This window comes from Emydura macquarii, unplaced genomic scaffold (genome assembly GCF_026122565.2).
Source record: "Emydura macquarii macquarii isolate MOO-44397 ecotype Brisbane River unplaced genomic scaffold, CSIRO-AGI_Emac_v2 contig_431, whole genome shotgun sequence".
In the NCBI taxonomy this organism is placed as follows: Eukaryota; Metazoa; Chordata; order Testudines; family Chelidae; genus Emydura; species Emydura macquarii.
The window spans coordinates 2,151,374-2,177,579 of NW_027130568.1; the positions used below are offsets into that span (position 1 = coordinate 2,151,374).

A 26,206-nucleotide genomic window follows, 5' to 3' on the forward strand; every position below is an offset into this window, starting at 1 on the left:
GGCGCCACAGTTGTAGAGCACCCCTCCCAGCCAACCTCCTCTCCCTGGTCTTGCAGATGGCCACTTTAGCCAGGTCTAGGAGGTTGATGAGGAGGTCCCGGGACTTCGTGAGGCCATGGATGGGGTGTGCATAGATGAACAGGTGCGGGGAGAAGTGCAGGCAGAACCTCAGCAGGAAGTTCTGGAGGAGCCGGAACAAGGGCTGCAGCCTGGCGCAATCAAGGTACAAGTGCGCCAGGGTCTCCCTCTTAGGTAATATGTATATCTAAAATGTTCAAAGCTGTTATATATTTGACAGGCCTTAATATTTGATTTACAGTTGTTTGGTATACTAAATAACTATTTGTGTCCAAATTTTCAAAACACAGATTTACACAATGGACTATGCATACATACTCTTCAATTATGAAGTACTAAGAAAGGTTCATGCAAAGTATTAGACTTTCTTTGTCTGTGGATCATTGACCTGGTAGACTGAAAATGCAATGATCCCATTACTTATGGTCTGTCACATCAATCTAATTGCTATGCACATGAACCAAGGGCTGTCCTGTGTACCCATGAATAAGGCAAACCTCTCAGTTTCAGCTAATGTTTTTTTTGCCTGAGTAAGAGTGCAGGAATAAGCCTGATATCAACAAAGTATAGCTTGCTAAAAGTACAAGTAAGATCAACTGTGCAATTTTTATATGCATAGGGTGAGTCATTCTTCTGATGTATTTGTACTATGGTAGCACCTGGGGGCTTCATCTGAGGCCGGGATCCCAATGTGCTAGGCACTGTACAAACATTCAGTAAGACATAGCGTCTGCCCTGAAAAATTTGCAGTATAAATAGGCAAGACACACAACATGCAAGTGGAAACAGGAAATGACTCATCCTAGATTACACAGAAGATCAGTAGTAGAATCAGGAATAAAATTGAAGACCCTTGATTCTCAGTTCAGTTCCCTAGGCAACGGACCACACTGATTTTTCACCCTTATTGGGGAGCCCTTCATTGAGTGAAATAAGTGTTAACCAATAAGTCTCAGTCACCTTTCTTGCATATATAGTAGCTAGCTTTGATTCTGTTTTAGGGAAAAAATATGGATTGTTAGACTGCAATATCCTTTTCAGAGTCAACAAACTCCTCAGGGCAGATCTTCCTATCTGCATGTCCTGCACTTAGTACAGCAGGGAGCAGATCCAGAAAGGATTATATACCAATAATATCTGTTTACAAGTATGTTTGTGGTTTTTTTATTTATTTTTTTGTTTGTTTAAATTGAGACTGGCAGCACAACCCCCCTGCCCCCGAAACCTGAGTAAACATTAGGACTCGATTGACTTCTGGTGTAAACTGGCACGGTTTCTTTGACTTTGTCAGTTTCCCCAATTTACACCAGCAGAATTTTTTTTTTTTTTTTTTTTTTTTTTTGTTAAATGTAGATTAAAAAAAAAAAAAAAGAACAATGGTCAGATTGATACAACACTTCAAAATTGGTCTTATATTTTCTTGTGCTTTGATCAGAGATAAATTTCAATGGTGCATAACCTTTTCAAAGAAATTCAAATTTCTGTGGTCAAAATATAAACATGGAAACCACTTATAATGGAGACTAGCTACATTGCAGTGTAGCACTGAGAACTGACTGCAATAAACTCACTGGTTACTATCACACTATTGGCTTGCCAATATTCCACAGGATTTTGCCACCATGAGCATTAATTTCTACTTTTTTTTTTCTTCATGTGGGATTTCCTCATGTGGTCTGTTCATTCCTTATTTTCATAGTTATTATGAAGATTTGCAATCTTGCATAATAGAGCAGGAAGATATAATGCATAATAAAAGTTGACAACCAAACAAATGCCTGTCATGTTTTTTCTAGCAGGAGGGTTACACTCTGTATTTAGACATAAATGGTACCTAAAAATTATTTAATACAGTCCAACATTCTATCCAGTGGCTGAAAGTTATTGATGAGTTGAACAATCTATCCACCAGGTCATCCAGACAAGTAATTTTGTATAAATACATCATTTCAGCATTGGGTCAAACCCCTTCTAAAGAGAGCTGATGAATGAATAGAATTCTTTAATGCCTGCAGCATGGCTTATGTGAGAAGGGTGTCTGGAAGATGCAAGAATGATCTAAAATCTGACAATTAAGTTTAGAAACTTCCCATTTGTTCTATGCCCCCGTTTGCTGTATTTCACAGGGGTGTTTCAAGGCTTAATTAATTGGGCTAAATTTTGTGCTGGTGTGAACTGGCACCGCTCCACTGACTTTGGAGCTGCATTCATTTACTTCACCAGAGGATTTGACCAGCTGTTTCTCAAGTGCCTTAAGATCCTTAAATGAAAATCATGATTACAATATGTATCCACCTTTTTAGCACCTGTTCTGATTTGTATTTATACTGTAGGTGCTCTAACTGGTTGGCAGAAATGCTACTACAGCATAGTGCATTGGAGACATTCTGTATTTCAAAACATAACTAAAGGGGAGATCATCGCTTCCCCTGCACATGAACAAAAGAGTAAAGAGGCCTATAAACAGTCTGTATAAACCCTGCCTCAGTGATGAAGGGGTTAAAGACCTACTATGGGCAAGGCTGGCTCTGCCTGTCCAGCCATGTCAATCATGTCAAAGACTTAGAAACATGAAGTTCCCGGCAATTGGAGCAGTTGTGGGAGAGAGCAGATGGCAGCTCTACAGCTCCCAAAGGGGATTCCTGGAAACCTTTGGGGATCTGTCCTCAGGAAGGCACTCAGTGTTGTTCCTCTCTCCCTGTGCCACCATCCCCATCCATGTTTACAAGGAAACAGTGACCCTTGTACACTGTCATAAAGACAAGACCCAAGACAAGCCAATTAGGTGGTTGGCATCATTACCTCTACTCCTGTTGGGGTTAGAAAAACTGAAAATGGAGTCTAGGGTGGTGAGAGCCAAAAGCCTCATCCCTATCAACCCCAAAAGACTGTTTAACATACCTTGTTGCATTGGGGCTCCTACTTAGGCAAATGGAGGCACCCTAAAGACGTTTCAGTTCCTATCTGATAGGAGGTGCCTATCATCAGCCTGAGAACTTGACAGAGCTGCATTAGTGGTGGCTACGATTCAAGGCCGCTACTCCTTGTCCATCTGCATGGTAGGGGCAATAGGAAGGGAGGTATGGGCAATAGGAAGGGAGGGACAGGCAAAGTGACTCCACAGCATAAGACACGGCGGGGAAAGGGCCGAGGTATTACTTCTCCCCTGGAGCAACGGCCAAGGTTGAGGGATTAACCAGGGACCAAACTTTGACTTTTACAACTATGTGTTATCCCTTATTCAAAGCTTGTGGTAACTCCATAATCTAGTCCTCAAAAAAGCCCCTGATCATCTAGGAAAATATTGAACAACATGCTCCCTAGCAAGAACTGTACTCCTATGCCATAGTAGGTCAACCATTTCTAGGTTTCCCTTCCCTATATTCTTCATGATTAAGAAGATATATGCATTAAAACAGGCACTCTTTGTAGGATTTCATCTATACTTACTGCTTAATCCCTATTTTTAGTTTCTACTCTTCTATGTGACATCATAATTGGTCATGTGGAAACTAGTCTACTACAAAGGGTTATAATTTTGGGTAGGAATTAAGAAGGATAATAAGGATCCAATTCCTGTTTTCCTTACCTGTGCCAATAGAATTACTACTCATGACTAAAATGAGCAAAGTTGAGCTCAGAAATTGTTCATGAAATTGCAAGAATGAGAAACTTTGAAAAATATATGGACAGCATGAAAATGATTTTTTAAAATAGAAAATGCCTCCTGTCAAATTCATGTTTCACTAATAATTGACAAAAACAGTATAAAGGAACAGACTCCTTTAAAAATCTCTATCTTAGTGCATCCTGACAGGTACTAAGCACCTTCCACTCCCAATTAAATCAACAGGTCAGGTCTGATGTTCTGGTCTGGAATCAATGGAAAGGCTTCTTCAGTGGGTATTGGATCAAGCCCAGTGGCTTAATTCTTAAATTGAGGTCAACTCTACTTGACCCAGGACCGAAAAGAACAGCAGCCAAAGCTGGCCACATACCTACTTTATAACCCTTTTCACAAAAGCCTTGCTGAAAAGGCCTATGGACCATGACTCAATCCTTTGCTGCTTCTAATGTTGGTAATACCTCCATTATATCGGCTGTACACACAGGCTTGGAAGGATTAGGGTTTTTATTGGTAAATATCAGTACACATAGACATAACTGTACTGTTAACAGGAAGAATTTATGGAGGCCAGCCTCCGAAAACTACTGGTACGGTAGTTCGCTCTATTGGAAGTTCCAGGGAGACAATCCTCCCTTGAAAGGACTCAGATACAGCCCTCCGATCAAGATAGAAAACATAAGCTGTGATACTTTGAAAAACAGATATCGAATTTATTTAGACGTGAATGGTTACATTAAGTAGAAAGAGAGAGAAATCAAACATGAGGGGTAAACATATCTTAGAATACAACTATATAGGAGATATACAGGAAAATAGTACTTAGACTACTATAATATATATGGCAACTTAACTCTACAATACTTAACACCTGTAATTCAACAATAATATACTCAACATTTTATCATAACACATTCATACCAAAACATCTATCATCCAGCAAGCATGGATGAGGTGCTTGCTGGGTGGTTAGAGAGAGAGAATTTCACTCAGACCACAAGCAGCCAACTTTATTTACATGCAAACCCAGGTGTTCTTTTTTTCTTACACAACCTTTAAAACATCCCTCTGTTCGTCAGGGAGGGTCCTTCTGTTCTGTCCAAGAATTGCTAAGAGAGCTACCTCAGACTCAGACACCAAGCAGGGACTCAGTTAGCCCGGTTGCCTGTAAGCCCAGGATCACCTGTATGGTTTCCTAGTAGAAGGATTACCCTGGCTTGGACATAAAGCAGGGACTGTTAGCCCGGTTGTCCAAAGCCTAAGGTGCACCTTTGCTTCAGTGATGCTCACCACTGTTCAGATGTTTTCGTGAGGAGGGAGTTAGGAGCAAACAGAGATGAGCGCTATTCTCTAATTGCCAACATTTTAAATACCACAGAATGTCCAAACACTGATACCACTCTTTATATAGCCAATTCATTAGTGTTGTTTTTGTTATGGATTTTAAACCCCTTCTCAGGCTTTTCTGCCACTCCTTTTACCTGACTATTCTTCCTAGCAGATTCAAATAGTTTGAAACAAAAATCTCCAGCTACAGTACGTACACACACACACACACACACTGACAAATATTTCCATTGATAGTCAAAATACAGCTTGAAAACCTATTGGTTTGAACTAATGAGCTATTTACTTTCTCTTTTGATCCATAGTGTAGATAATTTTGTTTTAACGGTTATAAAGTTTTAACTTCTTTAATCTCAACCTGTGTCATGACATTACCATAATTTCCTGCAACTAAACAAATTAAACTGATAAAATTAAAAAATGCTTAAAACCCACGTTTGCACAACCGAATTTAAACAGATAAAAATAAGAGCTCAAGCCTTGATGTGTGTAAATTATGAAGAAAAAGTGAATTCTATGAAGTCTATATAACATAAGCATATGATAGTGTTGCTACATTACACCACCATCATGACAAGGGGATTAAATACAGAAGCAACTCCAAGTCTGCATCTCCTTCCAGCTCTTATATATGCTGCTGATTTCTAAGCCATTGTCTCAAGAATTTGAAAATTAGATGCTGAAGAATTAAAGAAGCCAAGATGCATGAGGTATTGAGGTGTGAACCACTATCCTATACGTTTTCTTATATAGTTACAAATATATTTTAATGCAGATCAATACAAGAGATTGGTTAGTTTGGTAAACTCAAGCACTCTTTAAAATAAATGCAGAAAGCCAGCTTGTGGCCCTAAGGAGAGAAGAATTCAAAGCAGTGAGTGGGGGTGGAAGGGGAGAAGAAGTTGGGGCAGAAATAAATCATAAAATAGTTCTGGATCTTGAAACCAGGAGGCTACTGGGGTGGAATTCAAGGCATGATTGATGCAAGGGGTGGGATGCATTAAGAGAAGAGGGAATTTAATAAATTGTTAAAGCTGCAGTGTGGCAGATTGGTAGGTGAAGGGCAGAGTGCATGATTGAGAATGATTTAGAGTTGGGGCATGATTCAGTGAGGTACCGTGTGCCCTCAGTTCCCACTGTAACCAATTAAATATACACAGCACCTCAGAGAAAGCACTCAGTATCTTGTAGCATTATGCCTTTGATCAATATCTATTGCATAAATCCCCAGATAGATGATCACATTTCAGTGTTCTCTCCCCTTGCTTACTAAACTCAATTTCTATAAAAGCCTATAGATTATTTGAATCTCTCTCCCCCAAAACAATTGTATACAGCAGCATGATAGTGAAGTAACTAGCGCTCCTAAACTTGTGGAACAGGTAAAATTGTACTACTTTCTATGCCTCATCAAAACATGATTCCCACTATTGAAAATATATACCTTAAGTAAGTGGCCAGGGGGAGAACCTACTAAGTTTAGTTCCAGAGGGGTAGCCGTGTTAGTCTTTAAGGTGCTACAGGACTCTCCTTGTTTTTGCAGTATACAGACTAACAAATTTCTGCAGGCAAAAGCTTTTGTGGGCTGCATCTGACGAAGTGGGTTGCAGCCCACGAAAGCTTATGCCTGCAGAAATTTGTTAGTCTTTAAAGTGCTACAGGACTTTCATTGTTTTTACTAAATTTAGGTTGCTCTCTGTTTTAGAGGGAACAAAAACAGACGCAAGTAAAAAAAATAATTTTCATACCTGGTCTCCCAGTAAAGTCAATTCTCCCCTGTATGGAAGATTCCTTCTCTATATGTTGCAGTATCTCAGCATTAACTCACTTGTATACCATTCATCACTATCAGAGCTGGAAGCTATACTAGCATCTGTAGCAGCTGTAATGTGCTCTGGATGAAAGATCTCCTTGTTTACTGCTAACAATGTCAATTGTTCTACAATCTCAGTATTCAGAGTTGGCCTTTAGTGGTTAGAAACAACATTCCTAGCTGTGCTGTGAATAAGTTTTGAATAAAAACTGACCAGGCAGCTAAAAACTCAGTGGCATTTATAGTCCATGAGGACCATATTTTTTTAATCTACCAATATATGAGTATATTGTGGTAGCCTTCCTCTTGCTATACTGCTAGTGTTGTAAGTCTATTTACATGGCTATACATTGAAGATGAATCTGACAATGAATAGTAGTGTGCTATTTCTGCTACATATCTTGCATAATTTAAATTCAATGGGCCAGATCCTCAGCTGCTGTAAATCTGTGACAATAAAAAAATTGGTCCTATATTTGTTTGTAGCCTCAATTTACAGAAGTTGATAGGGCATGAGGTAGAAGAGACAGTAGGTACATGACTGGCTCCTGTTGATAACTTATACTCTGTATCAATTAAATTCATGTTTGCTGGAACATAGCTCTTATTAGCTGCTTTTGTGATCTTTTATTTCCCCCTCCCCCTCCTCCCATGAAAAATGCCAGACTGACAGCTCTACAGACCCAAGTCCTTCATTTATCCACAGGACAGAGAGCTTCCCACGCCACCTGGCAGGTGGCCCTCTTTCTCAAACCATACAGACCATCAAAAGATCTGAGAGTATATCTCCATTCAACTTTTGGCTTCTTTTCTGGCACTGCCAATAAGACGATTAATTAGAGTGACCAGATATCCTGATTTTATAGGGACAGTTGGGATATTCAGGGCTTTTTCTTATATAGGAGGCTATTACCCCTCACCTCCTTCCTGATTTTTCACACTTGCCATCTGGTCATCCTGCTATCAATTAATACTAAGTGGTGGTGACACTCTTTGGTGATTATTTATATAGCAACGTAAGTGTAGATGAGGATTCACAGACAAGTGAAAGAAATGGTCCCTAATTGGACGACCTAGGAATCCCCTGGATTCCTATACACTGTAAATCAATTCGCATCAAATAAGCCATTCAGAATCCATCAGAGGGAAATGAATTTTCATGACTAGCAATCTGAGTAGGATTAAGAACTGTAATCTAGTTGTGAAAAGGCAACACTCCTTCTCCTGGTGCATAAGCAGTTCTTTATTTCCAGATTGCATCAGCATTCATCAGCTTCATTCTAACATATTTGGAATACTTGGCCTAATACTGTTCTCACTTTACTGATTTTTACATGGTAAAACTCCACTAGCTTCATTTACTGACTTATATTGATGTGAGAGGAGACTTAGGCCCCTTATTTCTAGGTCCAGTATGTTTTCTAGGAAGGCTCTTTGTGACGGATACCAATATGATTTTCAATGTCTCCTTCCATAGCTTCCTCCAAATATTTCAATATCTGACCTCTCTCACTGACCAGAGGTTAGAACAACACATTCCTTTTCCTATACCTTGTACACTCTTTGTATCTGGGGTATTCATTTATTGGTGTATTTATTGTTCCACCAGCCCTTTCCCTAAGTGAAAAAAAGAAGTTTGAGTTGGAACTTCTGGTTTTAATTTGAATAAAAGAAGATAGTTTATCTCCAGCATTTCTTTCATGGGTTTATGGGTTTTTCTATAGTGATTAAAGTGGGTGCAGATATTGTGAGCATCTGCTAAAAAAGATTTAATACCATCTTCATTCTAAAAATACAAAAACATGCCCTAGTAACTTCAGAATAAGTCCAATAGGGTCCATATGTGATTTTTTTTTTTTTTTTTTTTTTTTTTTTACAACACATTACATTGCTTTTACTACATTAGTGTCTCTGTCCATGCTAACAAATCAAGGAGGAAAAAAGGTAGGTTAAGCTACAGTACATATTTCTTTGCTCTTTACATTTCAATAATATATTTGCTTCTGGGTGATATTAGTTCAACCAAAAGATTCAAAGTGCAGTTTGCTTTTTGAAAGTTACTGCTCTTGGCTAAGACAATCATCAGATATAATACAAGGTGAGCTGTGAAACAAGGGCAATTTTTTGTCCACCTACCCACGTATCAATTCTTATATATCTTCCTTTCATCACAAGACTATTTATTTTATTCCTTTAAGATGTTGTATAGAATAGGTGACATATTGTGCAGTCTTCATCATATATTTGAGATGTAGCTTTTTTAGTTTGTGCATGTTATATAGGTTTTAAACATATGGTGGTCACCATTTATCAAATCATTTGCCAACCATTACTGCACAATGGTATCTGAAATATTTATATTATGTTAGTGCCTTGAGGCACTAACCATAGAATCATAGAAGATTATGATTGGAAGGGACCTCAGGAGATCATCTAGTCCAACCCCCTGCTTAAAGCAGGACCAACCCCAACTAAATCATCCCAGACAGAGCTTTGTCAAGGCACACCTTAAAAATCTCTAAGGCAAAAAATCTCTAAGGCAAAAAACCTCCCTAGGCAACCCATTCCAGTGCTTCCATGATTAGGAATCCATTGTGCTAGATGCTGTGTAAACATGTCATAAGAGACAGCCCCAGTTCCAAAGCATGTGACAGAGACAGTGAGAGGGAAAACAGGGACAGATATCATCTGATCATTCTAGGAATAGAACCCAGGTCTCCTGACTCCCAGTCCTATTAGACCACACAGTCAAAAAAATTCACTGAACGAAAATATTCCTTATTTAGATTTGACTTCTTGTAGGCACATTTTTTTTTTTTTTTTTTTACTCAAGTGAATGAAATTAACTCGTACTTTTAACCTAATTACTGAAGTACCCAAATTTGTGTACCTTGCACTCCCATTAACATCACTGAGAGTTTTGCAATTAAGGAGCCAGACCTAATTTTTTTTTTCCCCTAAGGAAAATAACTAAACACTTATCATGAAAGTATTGTCTTCTTTCCTGGATTTACCACTACCTCAAAACATAACAGGCCAAATCCTGGTCTTGGTGCTTCAGTTCAATGTTCTTGTCTTTCATAACGTGAACAGGAAAGAAGACAAAACTTTCATGAGTGCTTTATTTTCATTAGTTCTGTGATTAAGATAAATAGTGTGGGACACTCACCAATCAAAGGGAAGATACCGTATCCCCTCTGTTTTATCAGGAATTAATTCAGTACCATTGTCTAACTCCATATCACTCTGTCCCGACCAGTCCATGAAACAAATAATAAAAAGTTCTCTAACACTTCTGCCTATTCCACCGAAAAAACATATTTGAAAGTCCTCTTCCCAAGGTAACAATATATTATTCCCTTGACTTGGGCTCCACAACTGTAACCAGAGGGAAAGATATGACCGTAATAAAGCTAGCACTCGCACCCAAAGTTGTCACAGAAGCCATTCCTTTTTATCCCCATATTAAGGATTTAGTATAATGGAAAACTATTTGTTATACAGGGTCTGTCTTACTGCCTGAGAAAGTTGAGCAGACACACTAACCAATAGTGACAACTCTAGGCAATATTTTGTTCTTGTTCTTATTTAAAAAATTTACTGCTTTAACAAAATATTACTTTTGTGTTTGGGCTTCTTTTCTGCAGCTTGAATTTGACATGGGATGTGGTCTCTTGAGAAAAACATACAGAGCTGTTGTAATAAAGAATCCTGAAGGACATTGTTGCTAGGAACTGAAGAAATTAAAAAGACCAATATATTTTAAACTTTTCCAGACTTCCTTTATGTGGATGTGCAAAGTGTGGTTCTGAGTTTGTAATTATCTTGTATGGAAAAATCAATAACCATGGTTATTTTCTCTGAAATCTTCCTGGTGTGTGATTTTATTCTGTGGTTTGTAAAACTACAGTATGAATACCTTTTATTTCATTGACAGGCATTTGCCTTCCACAGATCTCTTCCTTGTTCCTTTCTCTGACAACCTGACTCTCTCACAATGGTTTTATACTGGTAAAATTCCATTGAGTTCAATTTTTTCCTACTGTCCACTAAGAGCAGTTGAAGGGGTGGATGTGCAAAGGACCTGTTTGTGATTTCTCCAATCTTGGGGCCAGCGTGGTTCACAGTTGTTGGTTGTTATCTTCAGTATTATATCATGTTTGTGGTGTTTGGTTGTGGTATGTTGTGGAGGCTATTCGTTTAAGCATAAAAAGGGGAAAGCATCTGTCTAAATGGTTTTCCCCTATGAGTCACCAATAAATCCTTCCCACAAACTGATTTCCTAGATTTGGTCAATCAGGAGTTTTGTTTAAACCCACTGGTTTAAACAAAATTCCTGCATTTTAAGTGCTCAGAGGCACTCATTCACCTTTGAATTTCCTTAATATTCTCTGTCTAAGAAAGCTATCTTGTTGAGATCGCTGATTGTGATGTCTTGAACTTCTAAAATGTTCCTGAATTGCTCATTCATACACTTCATGGCAGAGTTCTTCATACTCTGTCATCTTTTCTTCTTCTTTCTCTTCTGTGTTTCTGTCAGCTGGTGATATCAATTAACATGGTCTTTGTCTTCCTTTCCCCAACTACAGCTAGCCTGTTTACCTGCACAGTTTGGTCTCTGACAATTGCCAGGTCTCATAAAATCTTTTGCTTCTTCATGCAGTTCTGCAGTCGTCACACTGCATGGTTTGTTTAAACCTGTACTTGCCACAGAGGTTCCAATGCAGATGGTTTGTGAACTGATTGTGTCTGTTCCGATATCCTCTCCCAATCAGGCTCCTGCAGGCACTCAGCACATGCTCCACCTCTCTTCCTTTATGGAACACATTCTGCAGTTTGGGGAGCAGTTCTGTTGGTCAATTTTGTTTTGAACACAATTACGTCTTAAGGACTGCTTTTGTGCACTCACTATGAGGCTCCCTGTCTCTTTTGAGAGAGCCTTATAGAAGCCAAGAGTTTGTTAATCTTCAATCATTAACGGGCTTGATTTCTCTTCCCCACTGTCAGTGCATTGATTTCTGTGTAAATCATTCAAGTCTTTTTCTGGTGACTGACTGTCTTTCTCCCTTCTTCTATGCTTTTTTTTTTTTTTGGCTGGGGGGGGTAAGAGGAGGATGCATCTCAGCCATTACTTGTTCCTAAACAGGTCTTACTCTATTACTAATTATGATTAGTATGTGTTGCAGTGGTGTCTAGGATACCCAGTCATGGAAAAGGACTCCATTGTGCTTTGCACTATACAAACATCCACCAAAAAGATGGTCACAGAACAAAAACATAGTGTAGTGTAAAAAAGCTCTAAAGCTTCTCTGAACTACTACAGGTAGTGCTTATCAGTGCTAGTATCGCTCATTTGTAATTCTGAAGCCTGCTTATCTGTGTTGTATAATATAAAGATCTATAATCAAATACATGGATATCTTAAAGGAACACCATTTCCTCCAATTCACTTCAGTCTGATCAATTTTGTGCTTGTTATTCTTACAACTTTAGAAGTAGTACCTACAATTACTATGAAGGAAAGATTAGAGACGTAGGGAGAAATAATCCCATTGTTTCAACACTTTCTGCCTGTGAAAAAACTGTCTACAGTTAAATTCAGTTTCCCATCTGCAGACAGATTGCCTTGTTGTACAGGTGATGCTTTCATATAGGACCAGGGAAGAGAAAACCAGTTTTTAAAGGTAGGAAAATGTGTTTGTAAAACAGGAAAAACTGTCAGAGGGACTCTCTAGCAGATGTAATACCTGACATTTTTTAAACACTTACACTGAAATTTAGACTCTTTTATTTTTGAGGTTGTCAATGTCCCTTTAAGTAAGGGAAAGGTTCAATGAAGTTCAATAATCATGCAGCACTAAATTCATACAATCTATTTATGCTGCCTACTGAACTTCATATCCTTCATGAAGGATTTTGCTCAAACATGAAGATCAAATCCTGTTTCCTTTCCTATTTCCATTATGAAAGAACATATAAACACACTTTTTTAGACTCTCAAATGTAAAGAGTAGACTTTAGAAATAACATCTAATGCAAAAAAAATTTCACTAATACATCAAATTTCCTTTTCTCATATTATATATGTGCTAAATTACATATTTCCTGTATCTTAATTTTGAGATTCCTGGATACAAATATATTTGTAATACATAGTTACATATATAGGCCCCAATACGGGAAACACTTGCTTATATACTTAATTTAAGCATGAGAGAAGGCCAATTAAAATCAATGGGACACTTTATTTGTGGGCGGAGGGAAATTTAAGCATGTGCATATTTGCAGGACTTGAGGCTTTATTACAGGTGTTTTAGGCACTTTCCTATGTGTGTGTGTATCCAGAGTTCTTTATATCTAGACAGATATACACACCTGAATTAATAATAAACAAATTGTGAGTATCTATCAATATTATTAACTAAATTTCCTTTCTCTTTCACCTCTAGTAACCTTTAATATTTCCAAAGTTATTCTTTTTAGGATGTTGAGAAAAGACCCTGAACTATTCTCTTCTTGAGTCCCCTAAAGAAACACCCACTCACTCTCATGCTCTATTCTTCTCTTTCCCACCTGTTGTGAAGCCTTCTAATGCCCTTCCCAAAAAACAAAAGCAAAAAAACTGGAGACTTTTGAACATGCCCAGCACTTCTTGGAAGCTTCTCTTCTGAGTCCGAACTGCTAGGACATGTAACATTCCCATGTGTTCTGAGGTATGTTAGCAAGTGCCTTGCTCATCCTGGAGCAGAGCACATCAGATTTGAATAAAATAGAAGCCAGGCCCTGTATAAACTCCACCAAAACCGCTTGACTTCACCAAAGGATTTCCAAAAGGGAGAAGGAATTGAAGGAAGGTGGGGTGACGAAGCGAAGAGTCAGATGTGCAGACCTGCTGGCAGACCACACATTGAAAGGGAAGGGAAAAATAAATAAATGAACCAGACAAAGAAATAAGCTGGAGACTTACTGGAGATGGAGAGACCTTACTATTGTTGACTAGGGACAATAGAAGTGAAGGATTCTTACCTTAGTCAGTCTATGCCTTGTTCACGTCAGGTGATCAATGAAGTTTGTACATGGTTTGCCCATATTTGAATTTTTAAATTGCCTGAATCTGCACAAGGCCCAAAACAATGTTAAGAGCAATAATGCAAACCATTAGAAATCAGGCCCACAAACTTCTGTCTGAATGACATTTAGAATCACTAACAAACATATGCTGAAAATTAACACAAATTAAACCATTTGCATGCTTCCATTTGGTCACACGTTGCTTCTATTGAGAATCTTTTTTTTCTTGTTTGCATACAATCTGGAAGGAAGGAGGTGTTCATAAGGTTTAAGCATTGTAAAAACAACTCAGTTGTATCTTTCTACCTCTCCTGGTTTAATATTCTTACTCTTAGTGCATCTAAGACCACTGAAAATAGAATGGCAGTTACTTCAGTTTTATTCATTGAAAATGCCATTATTCATAAATATCAAGATAAACTTTTGTCTTGAGCTGTGTACAATTTAACTTGTCAAATCTCATCATAAGATGAGAGCATACCATAAGTTGGGTTTGCCAATATCTAGATATCTGTCTTATACAAAGACAGATTTTAAAAAGTCAAGCAATTTGCTTTTTCTCTAGGAAATAATGTCATGGAAAATTATACAACGAAAAACCGTAGTAGTACAAGCTCAGAATTTCAAGTATTCCTAAAGTAATATTTCCAGTAAGGACAAAGTGCTTTACAAATGCTAATGAACCGACTCTCAACAATCCTGTGAGGTAGCTAAGTGTGATTGTCCCTGCTGTGCAAATGGAGAGACTGAGGCACAGTTTCATTTGCGAAGAGTGAGCTGAACACAGATTAACTTGAACAAATGGAATTGTATTCAACCCGTGGATCATGCTGTCCACATGGCTGAATTACCTCCAGCCCACTCCTCTGCCCATTCCCTGTTCCCCTGGTGTTCTGTCAACAACAGTTCCTCCAGGGAATATGGGCCCTTTGACTCTAGTTCCACTGATCAAGATACAAAAAGAGGTTAAGCGATTTACCCAAGGTCATAGTAAATTCTGTGATGGATCAAGGATTAGATGTTTGTTGTTTTGTTTTTTTATATCCATAAAAATAAAGTTTTGCTTATAAGTTATTGAATTTCTGGCTTAAGCTCAAAACAAACTTTAGAGGTTTATAAAGCTAATTTACAGGGTTTTTAAAAAATGTTTCCCCAGATTGTATGTGTGTACATTTGTGTGCATTTCTAAGATCTGGTCAGGATCAGAGCAGAAGCACCAACATAAACACAAATGGCTGTTTCTCTTGTACTTCTAGACATAGTGAAAGTAGGAAATATCATTTAAATTTTTAAAAGCCTGTGCTAACAAGATTCCCTGTAACTTTTCCCACTGTTGGCCATTTTTATTGTGCTCTCTTCTCCCCTTTGTAACAGACAATATTCCATCCTTATCCCAGATGTCCAAAAAATGAAATGATAAAAGTTTGAGAAACTGTTCTTCCTATCAATTTCCCCTTTTCAGATATAAAGTTTTTATTTATTATTCATATATTGCTTTTCTGTCTTCCCTTCTTCCTTTTTTTTTTTTTTTTTTTTTTTTTTATAAACAGAAAAAGCCTTTTGTGATTGCAGATTTTTTTTTTGGCCGGGGTGCATCTAGTAAAAGACAACTTCCAATTATCATTTACATTTGTTTACATTTTGCTTACAATTGTCTTCAGTTCTGGGAAATTGGCCCTTTAAAAATGTGAAGTATGTGTGTATATATATATCACTAGTAGGATGTACAGGCTGTTTGTACACATGCCAGGTCAAATTGGCTGAGACCCTGGGGGTTTTTCGCCTTTCTCTGCAGCATGGGTCATTTGCAGGTTTAAACTAGAATAAATGGTGAATTCTCTATAACTTGAAGTCTTTTCTAACCTCTAGCTGAGTTACTGAAGTCCTCAAATCATGGTTTAAAGTCTATTTCAGGGGTGGGTGAGGTTCTGTGGATTGCAATGTGCAAGAGGTCAGACTAGATGATCACAATGGTCCCTTCTGACCTTAAAGTTTGAGTCTATGAAATATAATAAAATCATGATCACTTGCACCAGCTAATTAGTTCAGTGATCAAATTAATCTATATCTGTCAGAATGAGCTCTAATCTAGAATTACCCTGAGTTGAATGTAAACATTTTGTTTAAAAAATTATGCACAATTTTTAGAAATCCCATGAATGTTTTTGGTGGCAGTATGGGACCTCCAGCTTGAAATCTCCCATTATAATTCAGCTTTTTTTCTACACATTCTAAATTAATGTTTAAGGAATTGCTCAGTCTCTCTTCTAGTCTAGTTTGGTGGCCTGCAACAGCCAGTACATGCTTGTGATTTATCATTTAGAACTTCGATCTAGAAGCATTCCATATACTGACCATTTTCCAGGAAGTTCTAATTAGGAGGAAGTCAGAATCTTCCACAAAAATTTCAAAAGAAAAGAAAAAAACTTGTAATTTTATACAGTTTAATGAAAAATGTGAAACCAGATTTTAAAGGTATTTTGGGATTTTTATTGAAATAAAAGCACTTCAAAAAACAAAACTGTGTTTTTAATCATTAAAGCTAGGACTGTCAAATGATTAAAAAATTATTCGCGATTAAACACGAGATTAAAAAAAAATTGTGATTAATCACACTGTTAAACAATAATAGAATACCAATTATTTAAATGTTTTGGATGTTTTCTATATTTTCAAATATAGATTTCAATTATAACAGAATACAAAGTGTGTTCTGTGCTCACTTTATATTACTTTATTACAAATATTTGCACTATAAAAAAGTTAAACAAAAGAAATAGTATTTTTCAATACACCTCATACAAGTACTGTAGTGCAATCTCTTTACCGTGAAAGTGCAGCTTATAAATGTAGAATTATTGTTTTACTTTTGAGTGCAGTTATGTAAAAAAAAATGTAAAATTGTAGAGCCTACAAGTTCATCCGGTCCTACTTTTCAGCCATTCGCTAAGACAAACAAGTTTGTTTGTATTTATGGGAGATAATGCTGCCTGCTTCTTATTTAGAATGTCACCTGAAAGTGAAAACAGGTATTCTCATGGCACTTTTGTAGCCAGCGTTGCAAGGTATTTACATCATGTGGCAAATATACTAAATATTCATATGCCCCTTCATGCTTCAATCACCATTCCAGGTGACATGAGTCCATGCTGATGATGGGTTCTGCTCAATAACAACCCAAAACAGTGCAGATTGACACATGTTCATTTTCATCATTTGTGTCTGATGCCACCAACAAAATGTTGATTTTCTTTTTTGGTGGTTCAGGTTCTGTAGTTTCCACATCAGAGTGTTGCTCTTTTAAGACTTCTGACAGCATGTTCCACACCTAATCCCTCTCAGATTTTGGAAGGCAATTCAGTTTCTTAAACTTTGGGCTGAGTGTTGTAGCTATCCTTTGAAATATCACATAGGTACCTTCTTTGCATTTTGTGGAAGTGTTCTTAAATCAACCAACATGCTGGGCTGTCATCTGAGACAAGTGGACTCATAGGCTCTAAATTTTTCCATTGTTTTGTTTTTCAAAGTAGTTATGTAACAAAAAATCTACATTTGTAAGTTGCACTTTCAATATAAAGAGATTGCATTACAGTACTTGAATGAGGTAAATTGAAAATCCTATTTCTTTTGTTTATCCTTTATACTGTGCATATATTTGTAATAAAAATATTATAACGTGACCACTGTATACTTTGTATTCTGTGTTTTAATTGAAATCAATATATTTTAATATGCAGAAAAGCACCAAATATTTATAATACATTTAAATTGGTATTCTATTATTGTTTAACAGTGCAATTAAAACTGTGATTAATCATGATTGATTTTTTTTAATCGAGTTAATTTGTTTTCAGTTAATTGTTTGAGTTAACTGTGATTAATTGGCAGTCCTAATTAAAACTTTTTAACCAACTATCTCCATACTCCTCCCTTTTTCTGTTCAAAGGGCCATCCTAAGCATCTGTGACTCCAAATTCACACTGGGAGAAGTTTGAGTTGGTTTGTTTGTTTTAGATGCAAACTACATCAACAGTAATCAACAAGAAATGTCTCTCCTAGGATCTGATAACTCTGATATTATCTCTTTAAGAGCATATGTTTAAATAAACAGATTCCTTCAATTACTCCCAGATCATAATAGACTAGAGAGGAAAAATCTTGTGGTGTACCTCAGAGTGCTCTACTGCTCTGATTAAAATTATGTAGGTGAAAACAGACAATCACTATGCTTTCAGATGAACTCACACAGAAAAATAAGACAAAAATACTGTATCACCTGTGGGTGAACACTTTTCATATAGCAATCATTCCATATCTGATCTTTTAAATACTTGTCCTCAAAGGAACCACGCACAACACCTTCAAAAGGCAAGCCTGGGAACTGAAATTCATAACTACTGTGGACACCAAATACTGTAGACTTAACAGGAACACTGGTTTTATAGCTCATTATAACAATTTGAAACACACTATAGTGCCTGTTACCCTTAACTGCCTGCTTCAAACCCCTTATGCATAACAATATAACCCACAATTACCCACTTCACGTGACTACATCTGACATGTTACACTTTCTATTTAACAATCTGTCCCAACTTGTATTTAGCTCAGTCAGACATTCGGTTTCCTTCTCCAGAGTTGAAGAGGAGCTTTGTGTAGTTTGAAAGCTTGTCTCTGTCACCAACAGAAGTTGGTCCAATAAAAGATATTACCTCACCCATCTTGTCTGTCTCTTTCTGTTAAAGTCTATAAAATTCAGTTATAAGAAAGAATACAATAAACCATACATCTATTAGGCTATATTTTCAAAAATGCCCAAGTGCAACAAGAAGGTGAATAGAGGCCATCAAGTATGTGTCAACTGATGTGTCGCTGATTTTAAAATATGTAGAGTGGGGGGATAAAAATGTATGACAATAAGAAATTGTACTAGCCTGAAACTACATTAAATTAGTGGATTAAAAAAAAACAGGTGCTAAAGATGAGGCTGCTGGTTCAGTCCTGAACAACGGATGAAATCAATGGGATAGGCAACAATGTATTACCCTCTGGTCCCACTCTTTTTCCCAAGCCACAATTTGTGCAAAGAACTGATCCTTATCAGCTAACTCAGTCTCCTCCTCCCATTGCTTGGCAGCTCAATGCTATTGCTCTATCAGACTGTACCTCCCTTGTGACTGGCAGTTCCATTTTTTATCTGCGTACCAGCTTATGTGGTTACTATCATGATAGTATCAGAACTCCTGATCATTGTTAATGTGTTTCTCCTAACAACATCTGTATACTTCTCAAGACATGGAGGTTTAATTATCCCCATTTTACAGATGGGGAACTGGTGTACAGAGAGATTATGACTTGCCCAAGGTCACGCAGGAAATCTATAGCAGAGCCAGGAACAGAACAAGTCTTGCTTCAGCACCTTAGCTGCGTGACCATTCTTCTGCCCCTTCTTAGTCTCTCTTCCTTCCATTTACCCTTTTTTTGAGGCAGCTGATTTCCCTTACCCACTCCCACTTAGCCCTTCAAGTTTTTCACTCCTCTACGTGGCAGTTCACTACTGCTGTGCAGGATGTCACACAGCCTGTCTATGCTCACCTGTTGTCCTTATCTGATAGAGAAGCACCTTGACACAACTACATGCCTGGTTAGTGCTGCTTCTCATCCTGCATTTCTCAGCAACATAATTTTCCCCACCTTGCTCCTGCATACTTGTTCCAGCCTCTTGGGTCTTGCTGCCACATGTGTGGTTGGGAGAACTGGGGTACATCTTACACTTCCTCTTCTTCAGCTCCAATGTTCCTCTGTATGTATAAAATTCAAATCCTGCCTGTCTTACATACTCAAGTAGTTCTGCTAATTTACATTTGTAAGGTGAGAAGGTTTGTCCCAGTATATATATGTTCTACAACTGAATGGAAAAGCCATATTATATCCATGGAAGTGTAGCAGTATTACAAGGGTTATATGAGTTGGTAATTTTGACCAATCAAAAGCCTTGTTACTACTCATTCACTCAGAGCTGGGTAGTACTCTAATAATGTTCACACGGTGATCACTTCACTTCATCATTCTAGGCTTTCACTTTCTCCTAAATCTGAAACTTTGCTACTTGCCTTACACATGGCTGGCCTGGCATATTGGAATATGTCCTGGACAAGATAAAGTACATAGTTGCTCTGCTCCAGGAGCAAAGCAAAGCAGAAACCTAATTGTGATTCTTGTTCTCCAGGGAAATAAACTGAGCCAGCCATTTTCTTGGAGCTGCTTACTCCCCACTCACACCCCCTATACTGGCTCAGCTGCATTGGCTCACACATTTAGTGGGGTCAGAGTCTCACCTTCCCTATCCCTTACCCATTTGCACAGGATGAAGTGTTGCCACCCAGTGATGGCTGCTCTCCCAGTGCTGTGTTGTGACTCACAATGTGGACAGCCCCAACAGAGGAATAGGAGACTACTTATGCTCCTTACTCCCCTGTGTGAATATAGAGATCAGGTCATGACCGAGCCCAAACAATGGACTCAGTGTTTATAATCTGCAGTATTAAAAGGCACAATCCCTGCAGCATAATACTGAGTATGGTTCCTCTGCACTGTTTTATGGGGAAATCATTTTTATCTCTCATCAGGATGGTCTATTTGTCCTTCAGCCTCATAGCTTATCCACTCAAGAACAAAATTATGGCCTCATAAAACAGTGCAGTTCTCTAACAGCTTAATTAAGTCTACAATATTTTATACTGAATACTATCTCGAAGTGATTATTTTGTTTAATTGCTAGTAATAAAATAATATTAAACACCATTCTTTGATTAAGCTTATATAGGCAAAACACTGTAAAGATATATGCAAATAACATGTATGGCATCATTACTGTGTCCAAATGGACATCCTTAATTTTATAAGTCTTGCTAGATGTTTGGTATTCTCTTTCCGACTACTTAATAGAATACCCCAGAATCCATTTTTCACACCCCTGAGAGATGTAGCTATGCCAATGTAAGTTCCTAGTGTTCACCACCCTGAGACTCAGTATCTCTAAAAGCGGGTTGAACCAAATTCAATGGAAAGAAAATTATTGCTGCCTAGAAGCCAGGTGCAAGGTGCTCTAGTCTAGAGCTAGAATAGCTGCCCTGATGAGATTGTTGATAGATGGTTTCAGGGGTGGTGGTTTACAGATTTTAGGCTATGTCTACACATACAGCCATGCAACATCACAGCTGTGTCAATACAGTACAGCACATCTAAAACCAATCGTCCCGAGTGGCAGAAACTCAGGCTTTCCTGCCAACATAGCATTGTGCACACTAGCACTTAGATTGGTGTAACTATGTAACTTGGGGGTGAAATATTCACACCCCTAAGCGACATAAGTTTTGCCAACATAGACGGTAGTGTAGACATAGTCTTAGCTGCAGAGCATTTAGAGCTTGTCTACATTTACAAACTGCAGCAGCACAGCTGTAGCACATCAATGAAGATGCTACCTATGCCAACAGGAGGTCTTCTCCTGTTGGTGTAGATAAGCCACTTCCCTGAGAGGTGGTAGCTAAGTCAACTCTAGCACTGTCTACACCAGGGGTTAGGTCGGTTTAACTGCATCGCTCAAAGGTGTGGATTTTTCACTCCCCTGAACGACGTAGTTATGCCAACTTAATTTCCTAATGTAAACCAGGCCGTGGGGCTGGTCTGCACTGCGAACTTATGTCAGGTTCAAAGGAACTGGAATAGGTAGATATGATGGGTTCTCTTGGGGTTCAACCTGGAAGTGGGGTACCACTGTGCCCCTTAACTCTCCAGTCTGGGATGTCCCTCACAATGCTTTGCTAGTGACCAGCAGCAAACCCCTCCAGATGCTGCTATCACTCAGCCCAACAGTATCTGAAGCCTTACACCAAGCTAGATTGCATGAATTCTTTCAGAGCCACTCACAAATCTCACAGAGAAAGGCCCGTGCCAGTTCACTGCAGCTCCTTGCCTTGCATCCTGAGGTTACACTGTCCTGCCCAGGTCGGAAGCCTGACCAGTATAAGTTTATTACCCAGTTCGTCCCTCCCTCAGTGTGGAGAGGATATGCACCTTTTTGTTAACTGAGCTGAGATTTTCCAAACATGTCAGCTGAAACACACTGTTTTAGTTAAGAAATCTGTTTTATAGTTTAACTACAGAAAGATGGATTTTAAATGAGTACAAGTGGTAGGCATGAAAAATTAGAGATAGGTACCAAAGGAAATAAAGATAAATGCACAATCTAAATGTTAAACCTTAACACTAGAGAGTATTTAGATCAAGCAGTCTTCTCACCCCATTGGATGTTACAGCCCTTGAATACATAGGTTTTTCCTTCAAAGCTGGGTCCATTCTCTTCCATTTCCAGTCTTTGTCTTTCCAGCATCTCTGTTGCTTCAGTGTAGGTGGGGGAGGAGAAAAGCCAAGACATGCAGCCTCTGTCCCTTATTTTATCTCTTTTGACCACACACCTAATAGACATTAGTCCAGGCATGTCTAGGTGGACTCTGCTGAATCACAAGGTTGCTCAATTCTCTCCCCGTCCGGGTCATCTTGAGTCATAGAGTTGAGCCATCTCCATTGTATAGTCTTGTTCAACTGTCATTGTATTGTAAATCCTTTGTATACCATTAGAGATTCCCTATTGGATAGTAGTTAGTTAACACCCTCCTGGGTGGAGGCCAGCACCCTTGTAGAAGAGGCTCTTAATTTTACAGCACATTTCTTTCAGCAGCTATACAACAAAATCTCATAACTTGATACATACTAACGATACACATATTTTGACAGCACAATATTTTATTTAGCAGATTATAACCTTTCATTAGATATTTTATATGACATGTTTAGTATGTACTATTACAATGATATAGGATTGATGAATATGGGGTTTACAGGGTGTTGCTTTGTGGTACAGTGTGTCACAATAGATAAACAAGTTTAAAAAAATACTTTTCATTTAAGTGGAATCAGTGAGTTGTGTACTAGCTAGGTTATGCAATTGTGGCCTTAAATCTGCAAACATTTAGGTATATACTTAGCTTTAAAGTTGAAGTCAATGACACTATGCGCATGCTTAAAGTTAAGAATATGCCTAAATGTTTGCTGGATGGGGACCTATGTGACCTTACTATTATTCTTCTTCTTCCTCCCTTTTTTCCCCTCCCATTTGTTAAATCCACTTACTGAGACTTGTCTCAGAATTAGAATGTAAACTGTCTATGTCAGAAAACAGATCTTACTATGTGTCTGTACAGCTTCCAGGATAATGGGTCCATGGGCACTACTGTAACAACAATAATTAACAAAGCTAGGATAATGGAGTTGAACAGGTATCTAATTTGTCATACAGAGTTGTTATCCCTAGAAATAGCAGCAAGAAAGAGAGACATCTTACTCCAGCTTGACTTTCAGAGCCCAGGATGAGTTTGTAGATTTGGTAATAAGATAAAACACATTTTTGTGGGCAAACTGAGCATATCTGATGTAGAAATTGCTGAGGGACAACAAAATAGAACTCTATCATACCATTTTTAGGGAGTCACTCTAAAACAACAGTCCTACAGACAATACATTTTGCAATTGACTTCTGAAGGATGTGTTCGTAAATAAAATGAAAACAGCTCACTTTAAAAATGATAAAATTGACATTTTCTCACTGAGCATGCCAGTTAGGGGATCCTCTAGTGGGCTTTCTAGTGATGAGACTATGAGGTAAGTGTTACTGAAGATAAAAGTACCCTGATAATTTTGGAGGTCTTAAATGCCAATAGATAATTTGCAGTCCTTCTTGACTGCAGTAGAAAAGAGCCTCAAGTCAATGGAAAGCAGGCTTGAAAATGTGGTACTCTGTTCCCTGCTTTAAACACTCAGATGTCCATGCTGGAAAATGAGAATTGTCATAATTGATAATAAAAAATACAATCTCAGGAGGGCTAAGCGTTTGTGCTTTATAATAACTGGAAAGTATGGGCAAGAAATTTTCAGTAGTAAAATTATATATAGAGCTATTGAAAAATCAAATAAGGTCACAGAGTTTACAGCAATGACCCTATTTCTTTTATAACTACTTTTGGAAGCTTTTCTGTGCTTAGAACTGATGAATGAATCTTTGTACATTACACAAGTTCAGTATCCATATGCAGACACCCAAAGGGACAATAGCAGTGGGAGCAATATAATTTTTATATTGTATATTAATCAAAGCTTCATGATGAAGGTAGGATTCTAACCATGGCAAGCAGGATAGAACCTTTGAGAGCTCTGGATTTCTTTTCCCCAATGCCACTCCCATCACACAGCAGGAAAGATAAGACTTTTTAAGAGTTAAACAAGCACTGAATCAAAACTAGAGTAATATTACATCCAGTTAAGTTTGAAGTAAACTTTGTGATGAGCAGTGTCATCAAAAAGCCAAAAAAGAAGCTGTTGCAGAAATGCTAGCTAAAGCTAACCCTAGAACGTCACGGGGGCAGGATAGAAATGTGAAACTCACTTCTTTCTTTCCAAAATCATTACTCAGTGTTTGGTACCCTCTTATCCTTCAGTGGTGTTCTTCTTTCTGAAAGAACAAAGAGACAAGGTGGGTGAGGTAATATCTTTTATTGAACCATCTTCTGTTGATGAAAGAGACAAGCTTTTGATCTACATAGAGCTGTTCTTCATGTCTAGGAAAGGTGCTCAGTAACACAGTTAAATACAAGATGGAACAAATTGTTGACAGAAATAGTTACCACACATTCTAAAAGACCATTCAAGGTGAAGTGGCCCATAAACATCTTTTCAGTCAAAGGACAAAAAAGTGGGTTACAGATTGTTGTAATAAGCTATAAATCCAGCATACTTATTAAGAACATGATTTTTATCATCTAGAAATGTTTTATGAATTTAAGCGCAACTTTTGAAGGTGCTGTGGAGATTTCCTTTGAGAACAAGGACTAAGACGTCAGATATGGTGACCTAAAGTAATATGGTGTCTTTGTCTTTCATCATTTTTCTGTTTGAGCTCATTTGAGAGCATAGTGGTTGTCTGGTTTCACGCACATAGTTGTTATTGGGCCATTTAGTGCAATGGAAGAGATACACCACATTTTGTGATAGGCATGTGTAGGACCCCTGGATCTCTGAAGGTGTGTTTTGGGGAGTACTGATCATCATAGCAGTGGAGATATGTCTGCAGGTGTGGTATCTTTTGGTCTGGTGTCACTTTGAGTTGGTGTTCCCTGGTCTGTTGCAAGCTTTATTCTGATGATAAGGTTGGCAAGGCTGGGATGTTGTTTGAAGGTTAGGAGAGGGAATTAGGGAAAGATTTCTTTCAGGATGTGGCTACCATCAAGTATGAGTTATAATTGTTTAATGATGCCCTGTATGAGTTCCATTCTGGGGTGATGGAAGACAACTAGGGGTACGCAATTAAAGGTTTTTGGTTTTTTTCCTGTATTGAAGCAGATTCTCTCAGGGTATTTGGATGACTTATTCCATGATGCAATCTACTTCTCTGGTGGAGTGTCCTTGCTTGGTGAAGACAGTTTTAAGTGTGTTAAATTGTGTATTCCAGACTTTTTCCTCAGAGCTCATTCTGTAGTATCTGAGTCCTGCCCGTATATAACCAATTGCTTAATGTGTTTGGTGTGGCTACCGCATCTATGAAAGTAATTTTAATGATGTCTGTGTATCTTTGAATATAGTTGTCTGTAGATTTCCATTGTTAAAACTGATTGTGGTGTTGATGCTAGTTGTAGGAGTGTTCTAGCAAGAGTATGATGAGTTGCTGCTGTTTGCTGAAGTTGTGGTGGAATTCTGAGGGAGTTTAGATTTTCTGTCCAGCCGATGTAACTATCATTGATGTATCTCAGATATATCATCGGTTTCATGGGGCATTTGTCCAGAAATCCTTCCTCCAGGTTGTCCATGAATAGTTTGACTTATTGGGAAGCCATTTAGAAACCCATGGCTGTTCATATGATTTGGACAAAGTATCTTTTGTTGAATGTAAAATTGTTATGGGTGAGGATGAAATTGATGAGTTTGGTGATGCGTTTGGGTTAGATGTCTAAGTGTTGTCCATTGTCTGGTAGATATTTGAGGCAGGCAGTGATACCATCATTCTGAAGGACGTTGATGCAAGAATGGTGTTCTGAGGGAGGTAGTTCATATTGCAGAGTTTATGGAAGAAGTTGGTTGTGTCTTGGAAGAAGCTAGCCCTTTGTGTGGTGGGTGGTTTGAGAATGATTTCTATAAGTCCTGATAATTTTTCAGTAATA

General features: G+C 38.1%; 1 protein-coding gene and 1 long non-coding RNA gene across 2 annotated transcripts in view; one reads left to right on the forward strand and one right to left on the reverse strand.

Moving 5' to 3' along the window:
- Positions 1-6,842, reverse strand: part of CDH19 (cadherin 19) — a 156,649-nt gene extending 149,807 nt beyond the window's left edge. The window contains exon 1 of the mRNA XM_067537481.1: positions 6,799-6,842. The gene's annotated coding sequence lies outside the window, so the exon portion shown is untranslated. The remainder of the gene's footprint in view (positions 1-6,798) is intronic.
- The window catches only part of LOC137146293 (uncharacterized), a 123,268-nt gene that overhangs the window by 2,627 nt on the left and 94,435 nt on the right, over positions 1-26,206 (forward strand). The window lies entirely within an intron of this gene.